General features: G+C 41.6%; 1 protein-coding gene across 1 annotated transcript in view; it reads right to left on the reverse strand.

Moving 5' to 3' along the window:
* LOC123758752 (venom protease) overlaps nucleotides 1–11,545 on the reverse strand; it is a 44,555-nt gene extending 33,010 nt beyond the window's left edge. The window contains exon 1 of the mRNA XM_045743405.2: nucleotides 11,434–11,545. The gene's annotated coding sequence lies outside the window, so the exon portion shown is untranslated. The remainder of the gene's footprint in view (nucleotides 1–11,433) is intronic.
* Between the last annotated feature and the right edge of the window lie 368 nt (nucleotides 11,546–11,913).

The following is an 11,913-nucleotide window of genomic DNA, read 5'->3' on the forward strand; positions in this document are numbered from 1 at the left end:
ACACAAGACAGAACACGAAACAATGGGTTTAATATTTTGTAAGTTAAAGGGAAGAATGGAAGTAACTGTAAAGGGCCTATTGGCCCATATTTCTTGATGCTTCTATATTGGTGCGGAGTCTTGAAGTGGGTAGAATATAGTTGTCCATTAATTGGCTGTTGATTGCTGGTGTCGACTTCTTAATGTGTAGTGCCTCGCAGATATCAAGCCGCCTGCTATCGCTGTATCTATCAAGCAAACAGGGTAAAGTTTGTACATACCAGTACTAACATTGAGAAAATTTGGACATTGACTAATTAGCGCAGACTTCAATTAAATTGTGGAACGGAATTTAATTGAGTCTGCGCTAATTAGTCAATGTCCAAATCTTCTCAATGTTAGTACTGGTATGTACAAACTTTACCCTGTTTTAAGTTAAAATATTACACAACAGTTTAAGAAAAAACTCTGAAAGGGAGGCTTACAATGTCTCATTACAATTTTATATTCATTTATTGTGTGTTCATGAGGCTTTTCTTTAATCTTTCATCCTTATTCTCTGACCGCCTAATCCTCTTTGACCTTTCCTGTTTCTGGTAATCCTTTTCCTAGAGATGGGTTGGTCAGGTTCCAGGTGCTGGCCTGTATCCTCTCTCTCTAGTCTGTCTGGTGTTGACAAAGGCTTTAACAGGCCGAAACGTTCACCTCTCTTTCCTATTTCTTTGTGTTTTTTCCGCATACAAATGATCAGTGTTTAGTGATCGTCAATTGCATAATAAATAAATAAATAAATAAATAAATATATATATATATATATATATATATATATATATATATATATATATATATATATATATATATAATGTGTTTACTAGTTGTGTTTTGCGGGGGTTGAGCTTTGCTCTTTCGGCCCGCCTCTCAACTGTCAATCAACTGTTTACTAACTACTTTTTTTTTTCCCCACACCACACACACACCCCAGGAAGCAGCCCGTGACAGCTGACTAACTCCCAGGTACCTATTTACTGCTAGGTAACAGGGGCACTTAGGGTGAAAGAAACTTTGCCCATTTGTTTCTGCCTCGTGCGGGAATCGAACCCGCGCCACAGAATTACGAGTCCTGCGCACTGTCCACCAGGCTACGAGGCCCCTTATCCACCAGGCTACGAGGCCCCTACATGTGTGTGTGTGTGTGTGTGTGTGTGTGGGTGTGTGTGTATAAAAAAAATAATAGGGGTGGTAGGAGAGGAAAAGATTAAAGTATTCAGTGAAAATCCACAAGGTCTTCTCTGAACACTATTTATTTCCTTCTTCGAGGATGTGGGTCCCTTTAATTAAACCAGTGTTGGTACCCCTATATATATATATATATATATATATATATATATATATATATATATATATATATATATATATATATATATATATATATATTATATATATATATATATATATATATATATATATAAAGAAAAAAATTAGAGAAAATATATTAATTCAGAATAACTTGGCTTATTAGGCAAATCGGGCCTTGCATAGCAGGCCGAGTACGACGTTTTGGCTACTAGGTACACACACACACACACATATATATATATATATATATATATATATATATATATATATATATATATATATATATGTGTGTGTGTGTGTGTACCTAGTAGCCAAAACGTCGTACTCGGCCTGCTATGCAAGGCCCGATTTGCCTAATAAGCCAAGTTTTTCTGAATTAATATATTTTCTCTAGTTTTTTTCTTATGAAATGATAAAGCTACCCATATCATTATGTATGAGGTCAATTTTTTTTATTGGAGTTAAAATTAACGTAGATATATGACCGAACCTAACCAACCCTACCTAACCTAACCTAACCTATCTTTATATGTTAGGTTGGGTTAGGTAGCCGAAAAAGTTAGGTTAGGTTAGGTAGGTTAGGTAGTCGAAAAACAATTAATTCATAAAAACTTGGCTTATTAGGCAAATCGGGCCTTGCATAGTAGTCTGAGAAGTGCGTTCTGGCTACTAGGTACGACATATATATATATATTATATATATATATATATATATATATATATATATATATATATATATATATATATATATATATATATATATTATTAAATATGACCGAAAAAGTAAGATTAATAATTCTAACACGAATTTTCTCAATCTCTCGTACATTACGCTTCACTGTTGGAGGTAAATCAAAAATCAATTCTCCAAAATTCATTTTTATTTCTAGTCTAACGCAAAGGTCAACAAACTGATCGAAACTGTGAACGCCAAGAAATCCGGACTCCACCTGCCAAAGATCATTGGGGAATATAAACCTGGATATGCGTATGGAAATGTCAAGACGCACAAGCCTGGAAACCCACTTCGGCCAATCATTAGCCAGATACCCACACCCACGTACAGACTGGCGAAGCGACTCAACGGCCTGCTGACTCCTTATGTTCCTTGCGCCTTCAGCCTGAAGTCTCCAAAGGAATTTGTTGACTTACTGCGGGGCACACGGGCCACAGGGATAAGAGCCTCGTTGAACGTAGAATCGCTGTTTACCAACGTACCTGTGGACGAGACAATCGGAATGATAGCCGACAGAGTGTATCGTGATCCAGCCTGTACTCCTCTTGACATACCAGAAAATATTCTGAGGAAACTACTCCAAGCTTGTACTAAAGAGGCACCCTTCTTGAGCCCGGATGGGCACATGTATAAGCAAGTAGATGGGGTCGCCATGGGTTCTCCCCTAGGTGTCCTGTTTGCAAACTTCTACATGGGTACCATCGAGCAAAAAGTCTTAGTCGACATGAACTTGAAACCGGCCATATACTGCAGGTATGTTGACGACATTTTTACACAGGTACCTGATGTCAGACATCTGCAGGAGCTGAAGGAGGCATTTGAGCAGAGTTCCGTGCTGCGTTTCACTTACGAGATGGAAAAGGATGGGAAGCTGCCCTTTCTAGATGTAACAGTCATGGAAAAGGGCGGAGGTTTCCACACTGCAGTCTACACTAAGGAAACAAACATAGGAATGTGCCTAAATGCCAACAGCGACTGCCCAGACAGGTACAAGAGGAGTGTTGTTAACGCATATGTCGACCGTGCTCTCAGCCACAGCTCAAAATGGAAGCAAGTCGACGAAGAACTCTGTAGGGTAAGGCAGGTCCTAGTCAATAACGGCTTCTCCAATGGTTTCGTCGAAGACATCATAAGAAGGAAAGTGAAAAGCCATGCAACCTCTGAAGAGACAACTAACACAACACCTATACCCCCTATTAGACTACTTTACAGGAACTTCTTTTCCACAGCTCATAAAACGGAGGAAAGGGTCCTGAAAGATATTGTTAATAGAAACGTTATCCCTACAGACAAAAATCAGAGGATACAACTGACGATTTACTATAAAACCAGAAAAACGGCCAGCCTACTCATGAGAAACTCTCCAGACACAAAACAGAACGCTTTAAAAGAGACTAACGTCGTCTATGCCTTCAAATGCCCACTTGGGGACTGTAAGCTCCAAAAAACCCAGTATATAGGCAAGACAACAACATCTCTTTCTAGGCGTTTAACGATGCATAAGCAACAGGGCTCCATTAAGGAACATATAATCTCTTCCCACAACCAAACCATCGCCAGAGAAATCCTAGTAAACAACACAGAAATCATCGATAGATACAGTGATAGCAGGCGGCTTGACGTTTGCGAGGCACTACACATCAAGACGTCAACACCAGCAATCAACAGCCAATTATTGCACAACTATATTCTACCCACCTCAAGACTCCGCTCCAATATAGAAGCATCAAGAAATATGGACCAATAGGCTTTCTACAAACACTTCTATTCAATATCCATTGCTTCGTGTTCTGTCTTGTGTTGATGAAATTAATACCCTATTAATACTCTTGTTCTGTCTTGTGTTGATGAAATTAATACCCTATTAATACCACATTTTGTTCTGTCTTGTGTTAATGCCACATCACCTCTTCCACCTCACTCAAATGTAGATATAAAATCGGAGATACGTAAGTTCTATTCAGTTGTGTATTTGTGAACTAAAGTCTTTGAAAATGTAATAAGTTTTACGAAACGCGCCCGTGTCGCGTCAGACTAGAAATAAAAATGAATTTTGGAGAATTGATTTTTGATTTACCTCCAACAGTGAAGCGTAATGTACGAAAGATTGAGAAAATTCGTGTTAGAATTATTAATCTTACTTTTTCGGTCATATTTAATAATATATGTCTACAGGAAAGACTGCTACCAAAATATACTAATATATATATATATATATATATATATATATATATATATATATATATATATATATATATATATATATATATATATATATGTCGTACCTAGTAGCCAGAACGCACTTCTCGGCCTACTATGCAAGGCCCGATTTGCCTAATAAGCCAAGTTTTCATGAATTAATTGTTTTTCGACTACATAACCTACCTAACCTAACCTAACCTAGCTTTTTCGGCTACCTAACCTAACCTAACCTATAAAGATAGGTTAGGTTAGGTAGGGTTGGTTAGGTTCGGTCATATATCTACGTTAATTTTAACTCCAATAAAAAAATTGACCTCATACATAATGAAATGGGTAGCTTTATCATTTCATAAGAAAAAAATTTGAGAAAATATATTAATTCAGGAAAACTTGGCTTATTAGGCAAATCGGGTCTTGCATAGTAGGCAGAGAAGTGCGTTCTGGCTACTAGGCACGACATATATATATATATATATATATATATATATATATATATATATATATATATATATATATATATATATATTTATTAGTATATTTTGGTAGCAGTCTTTCCTGTAGACATATATTATTAAATATGACCGAAAAAGTAAGATTAATAATTCTAAAACGAATTTTCTCAATCTTTCGTACATTTCTTTTCACTGTTGGAGGTAAATCAAAAATCAATTCTCCAAAAGTCATTTTTATTTCTAGTCTGACGCGACACGAGCGCGTTTCGTAAAACTTATTACATTTTCAAAGACTTTAGTTTACAAATACACAACTGAATAGAACTTACGCATCTCCGATTTTATATCTACATTTGAGTGAGGTGGATGGGGTGAGGTGGCATTAATAGGGTATTAATTTCTTCAACACAAGACAGAACAAGAGGTGGTATTAATAGGGTATTAATTTCATCAACACAAGACAGAACACGAAACAATGGGTATTGAATAGAAGTGTTTGTAGAAAGCCTATTGGTCCATATTTCTTGACGCTTCTATATTGGAGCGGAGTCTTGAGGTGGGTAGAATATAGTTGTGCATTAATTGGCTGTTGATTGCTGGTGTTGACTTCTTGATGTGTAGTGCCTCGCAAACGTCAAGCCGCCTGCTATCGCTGTATCTATCGATGATTTCTGTGTTGTTTACTAGGATTTCTCTGGCGATGATTTGGTTGTGGGAAGAGACTGCACAACCCACAACCAAACCATCGCCAGAGAAATCCTAGTAAACAACACAGAAATCATCGATTGATACAGCGATAGCAGGCGGCTTGACGTTTGCGAGGCACTACACATCAAGAAGTCAACACCAGCAATCAACAGCCAATTAATGCACAACTATATTCTACCCACCTCAAGACTCCGCTCCAATATAGAAGCGTCAAGAAATATGGACCAATAGGCTTTCTACAAACACTTCTATTCAATACCCATTGTTTCGTGTTCTGTCTTGTGTTGATGAAATTAATACCCTATTAATACCACCTCTTGTTCTGTCTTGTGTTGAAGAAATTAATACCCTATTAATGCCACCTCACCCCATCCACCTCACTCAAATGTAGATATAAAATCGGAGATGCGTAAGTTCTATTCAGTTGTGTATTTGTAAACTAAAGTCTTTGAAAATGTAATAAGTTTTACGAAACGCGCTCGTGTCGCGTCAGACTAGAAATAAAAATGACTTTTGGAGAATTGATTTTTGATTTACCTCCAACAGTGAAAAGAAATGTACGAAAGATTGAGAAAATTCGTTTTAGAATTATTAATCTTACTTTTTCGGTCATATTTAATAATATATGTCTACAGGAAAGACTGCTACCAAAATATACTAATATATATAGCTGTGCAGGCTCCCCATGCAGGGGACTTCCTTTTGGCAGTCCCTATGTCTGCGACAATCACACGTCTTGATCCGCAGGAGCTCCGCATTGCAGTCGCTCTCCGTCTTGCTGCCCCTATCCACACTGTTCATAGGTGTATTTGCGGCGAGGCAGATGCTGACGAATATGGATTGCATGGCCTGCACTGTGGAAAATCTGGTGGTTGGCACACTAGACACGATGAAGTCAATGACATCATTAAAAGAAGCCTTGCCTCTGCTCAGTGTCCAGCGGAGAGAGAGCCCCGCAACCTACTGAACCGTGACTCTGTTAGCTTTGCCGGCCGACCAGACGGAATCACACTGCGACCGTGGAAGGGTGGCAGACAGTTGGCATGGGACTGTACTTGTGTATCCACCCTGGCAACCACATACATCAACCTCTCTGCCGGCACAGCAGGAGCTGCGGCGACACGCAGAGAAAGAGACAAGTCAGCCAAGTACAGGCAATTAGATCATCGGTATAACTTCGTTCCAATAGGGTCTGAGACTCTAGGCCCATGGGGAGAGAGTGCAAGAAGGTTTCTTAAGGATCTTGGTTCCAAGCTCATTGACACCACAAGAGACCCTAGAGCAGCAAGTTTTCTCTTTCAGCGCCTCAGTGTCGCGATCCAGAGGTGGATTGCTCGCTGCATCCTCGGTTCATGCCCGGCGTCGGAGGAGTTCGAGGAAATCTACAGCCTCTAGGAAGCGAACTCTTTTTTGTGTCCTCTTAATGTTAATTTTTTTTGCATAAAATCAGATATGTAACTGTATAACCTTGCATAATAAAGTGTACACCATAAAAAAAAGGGGGGTGGTAGGAGAAGCGAACACACTTACGTATTCAGAGTTAAATGGCAAGTTTTTCCCTGAATGCTCTGTGTTCCCTTCTCTGAGGCTGTGGGTCCCTATAATTGCACCAGTGGTGGTACCCTCCTATATATATATATATGTCGTACCTAGTAGCCAGAACGCACTTCTCAGCCTACTATGCAAGGCCCGATTTGCCTAATAAGCCAAGTTTTCCTGAATTAATATATTTTCTCTAATTTTTTTCTTATGAAATGATAAAGCTACCCATTTCATTATGTATGAGGTCAATTTTTTTTATTGGAGTTAAAATTAACGTAGATATATGACCGAACCTAACCAACCCTACCTAAACTAACCTAACCTATCTTTATAGGTTAGGTTAGGTTAGGTAGCCGGAAATGTTAGGTTAGGTTAGGTAGGTTAGGTAGACGAAAAACAATTAATTCATGAAAACTTGGCTTATTAGGCAAATCGGGCCTTGCATAGTAGGCTGAGAAGTGAGTTCTGGCTACTAGGTACGACATTATATATATATATATATATATATATATATATATATATATATATATATATATATATATATATATATATATAACTGAAAACTCACACCCCAGAAGTGACTCGAACCCATACTCCCACAACTGGTATGTACAGGGACGCCTTAATCCGCTTGACCATCACGACCGGACATAAGGAAGTGATAGCCGAGGCTATATGAACCACTTCCCCGCCGGCACTCGGATGGTAATCTTGGGCATAGCATTTTATTTTTAATTATTACCATCAGATTACCATCCGAGTGCCGGCGGGGAAGTGGTTCATATAGCCTCGGCTATCACTTCCTTATGTCCGGTCGTGATGGTCAAGCGGATTAAGGCGTCCCTGTACATACCAGTTGTGGGAGTATGGGTTCGAGTCACTTCTGGGGTGTGAGTTTTCAGTTGTATATAGTCCTGGGGACCATTCAGGCTTGTTTGCATATATATATATATATATATATATATATATATATATATATATATATATATATAATGTTGTACCTAGTAGCCAGAACTCACTTCTCAGCCTACTATACAAGGCCCGATTTGCCTAATAAGCCAAGTTTTCATGAATTAATTGTTTTTCGACTACCTAACCTACCTAACCTAACCTAACCTAACTTTTTCTGCTACCTAACCTAACCTATAAAGATAGGTTAGGTTAGGTTATGTAGGGTTGGTTAGGTTTGGTCATATATCCACGTTAATTTTAACTCCAATAAAAAAAATTGACCTCATACATAATGAAATGGGTAGCTTTATCATTTCATAAGAAAAAAATTAGAGAAAATATATTAATTCAGGAAAACTTGGCTTATTAGGCAAATCGGGCCTTGCATAGTAGGCTGAGAAGTGCGTTCTGGCTACTAGGTACGACATTATATATATATATATATATATATATATATATATATATATATATATATATATCGCCATACACTTGCATGAACTCGCAAGGAATTTTTAACAAACAGAACACTTCCCCATATGAGAAAATCGCCAGGCCAGAGCTCTAACCACTGGACCAACCTCAGACCGTTAAAAAGAAGGAAATTTGGGTGCGTTGTACACCACTAAACTCCCTCCCCAACGGCTCCAGAGGAGCCGTTCTGGGCTTAGAGTCCGCGGGGACTCTAAGCCCAGAAATCGTTTATCTAAGCAAAATAAATTGTTGGGTTCAGTCCCTGAGCCCATTATGTGCCTCTGTATCCCTTTCAACTACCCCCCCACAAGATGGGTATGGGGTGCATAATAAATGAACTAAACTAAAAACTTGAGAAATTTCATATGAATGGTATGTATTCAATGATATGCTGATAATTTAACAGTTCCAGTAATATCACTTAAATTATGTACTTCGTAATTCTGAAGCACTACAGCCCTGGCGGTACTTCGAACATCAACTAAAATGACCGCGTTACTGTAGGGTAGCCAGCCCATCCTCATAAAGCTCAAATGCTTGTTAATCCAACCGCCAAACCCCCTGTTTATGAATGAAAAACGGTTAACACGAAATGTTTATGAATGAAAAACGGTTAACACGAAATGTTTATGAATGAAAAACGGTTAACACACGAAATGAACACGAAATGGGGCAAGGTGTACAGTACTAACATTGCGAGTAATCCTGTGATTCGCTTTGAAGCTTTCTTTTTTTCTTTTTTTATGAATGGAAATACAAAATTACACAAAGAAAACACGGTGCCAAAGCACCAACACCAACAAAACCACAGGAACAGTATAAAATCAAAGTAACACAAGATATAAACAGGCTATACAAAGGAAATATACATAAGCACTAAGAAACCGTCACTAGAATATAAACACAACAGTAACAATCACAGGAGCTCCCAACACAGGGAACCAGCAAATACCGGGAACGAGTCCCAAGCAAGCTTGTTATGTTTCTCCGGATACAGGATACCGATAACAGTAAGCATCCCATAGCCCCCACTCCTCCTTGGTAGGGCGGACATATACCCCGTGCACGAGGACGCAGCCTAGACTCCGGAATGACCATGTCGGGAGGCGGACAGACCTAATTCGACAACACAGGGGGCGGAAGACACAGAAGGCGAAGGCGGGAGAGGCAGAACCAGGGAAGCTCAGGCACAGAGGACAAAGAGGTACGGATGGCGGCCGTACAGAGGGTGGCTGCACCAGGGGCTGACGCACTGAGGGCGGGAGCACAGAGGCCTGCGGCACGAGGACTACCGGAACAGAGTCCTCCTTCAAAACCATCACCAAATCCTGCCCACACATGCAACCTCAACCAGGGCCTCAACCCCCCCCCCCCAACCCGGGAACCAACAACCAGGGACTCAGAACACCAGTCACTCGGACGACCCCCACCACAGGAACCACAGGAACCACCACAGCCTCACCACGGCCCACAGGTGCCGAAGGCATCCCCCTACAGCATCATCTGCATCACAGTCCACGGAATACAGAGAACTGCTAAAGTCGCCCACATCCTCCCATGAAGCATTACCAGGGCAAGGGGAGGCACTGCAAGCCCTCCGCGACCATTTTGAAACCGGCTTTAGGTCATCAGAATCCAGTGCCTCCACGACCTCCACAGACAGGTCAGGAGAACCACAGGGAGGCGGCACACGGGTATACTCCACACGGCTACTCAATACTTCCACCACAACGGCACGGGGTGCACCGGATCATGCACCTCTACACGCGACACAACAGGAACAAGCACCACACCCGCGACACCAGGCAGCACACCATGACCATCCACCAAAGAAGTCACATCCTCCACAGAAATCGCCACAGGAGACGGAGGACAGGGAGGCGCGGGCTGGCACGTCCCGCACACTCCATAGCCGGGACAATACCACCAACAACCTGGGAGCACACGGATGACGGCGACACCACCAGCCGATCCACAGACTGGGCCACATCCGCTGCGTCACCACACACAGGGGCCGGCACGTCCTCCAGCGGGAGGGAGTCTTCTTCTCAGATCAAGTTCATGGGAGCTGCACCATTCGCACGGTAATCTGTCGCCTGGTGACCATCATGACCACACCAGAAACACGTCCTAGGCTGTCCAGCGTAGAAGATGCGAACGTGTAAAAGCATTATGGAGAAAGGAATTGGAGACTTGAGGCGCATTGTTATAGTACGAGTCTCATTCGAAACACTCCACCATCTGCCAGACGAGACGACGTTCATCGACACGTTCACAACAGCCCCCACGCGTGCCAAAATATCGCCGTAACAGGCCTTCCGGGTACTCGAACGGTATTCTGAGTACCGCCACATAAGTAGTGGAACCATTACAGTCCGACACTGTGACGGTACCACCGTCACCAGGCACGGGGAACATACGCCTATTATACCGGGTCACCAGATCCTGGAAGACCGCAGCAGAGCCGAGCTTAACTAGTGCCCGGCAACTGTAGAGTAGCTGCACATCACACACGTCTACAACAGCAACACGCAGGAGATCAAGTACCACCACCACCACCATCAGGTACGACTCCTGTCCAGAGAACTCCAAACTGATCGTGTCAGTATACCGGACAGGAGGCAGGGGCAGCCCCAGTTCGTTGGTCAGCCACGGCCAGGAGGCCCTGCAACAAGACCAGTCACACCAATCGCCGGGTCAACACTGGAAGAGCGACGACCACACACCTGCGCCCTCCGCTAGCTAACCAGCCAACCAGCGGGTAATCCTGTGATTCACTTTGAAGCTTAATTAGTCGTGCACGATCGCCAGTTCTTAACACCAAGTTTCTGAGATTCAGTGTTCAGAATAACTCTGCTTTCAATGTGAAACGTATTACCGTGTTCTCGACCACCATGTTTGTATGAGTACTCACTGCACCATTGTAGGTATATGCCATATATCTACATATATACAGATATATGGCATGGAGCCATATATCTGGTAATGGCGCTGCCCCCATGAGGGTGTAATGTTTATAGAGACAATGAAGCTCACCTTGAGTCTGATGTTTCGGGAGTCTTGTTCGTAGCTGCTGGAAGTAGACAGGTTGACTGGCGAGTCCTATTATCGCCTGGTGTGTCCGAGAATCTCAGAGTCCTGGTACTGAGAGTGAGGTTGGGATCAGCTATTATTTCATGAAGGTGCAGGTATCTACAGCCCCGGGGGCAGTGCCCCTTCGTCAGCTCGGCCAGTTACCTCCGCGTATGACATTTGTCTGGATTCATGAAGCATTTATGCATCTATCCGGACTTGTACATCTTTTCTCAACCTTTGGCGGCTATGTTTACTTTCATTAAACAGTTTGTGAGCATCGAAACTTCCCAATTAAATGTTATTATTGTTATAAACAGCTTCCAAGTTCTCCTGAGCTCGTAAATTGTTTAATATATGTAAGCAAAGTTGAAGAAAAGATGTACAGGTTCGCAAGTAGAGGCGTAAATGCTTGTTAAACACTATCTTTAGAGAAAAGAAATA

The sequence above is a fragment of the Procambarus clarkii genome, chromosome 22 (genome assembly GCF_040958095.1).
Source record: "Procambarus clarkii isolate CNS0578487 chromosome 22, FALCON_Pclarkii_2.0, whole genome shotgun sequence".
NCBI lineage: Eukaryota > Metazoa > Arthropoda > Malacostraca > Decapoda > Cambaridae > Procambarus > Procambarus clarkii.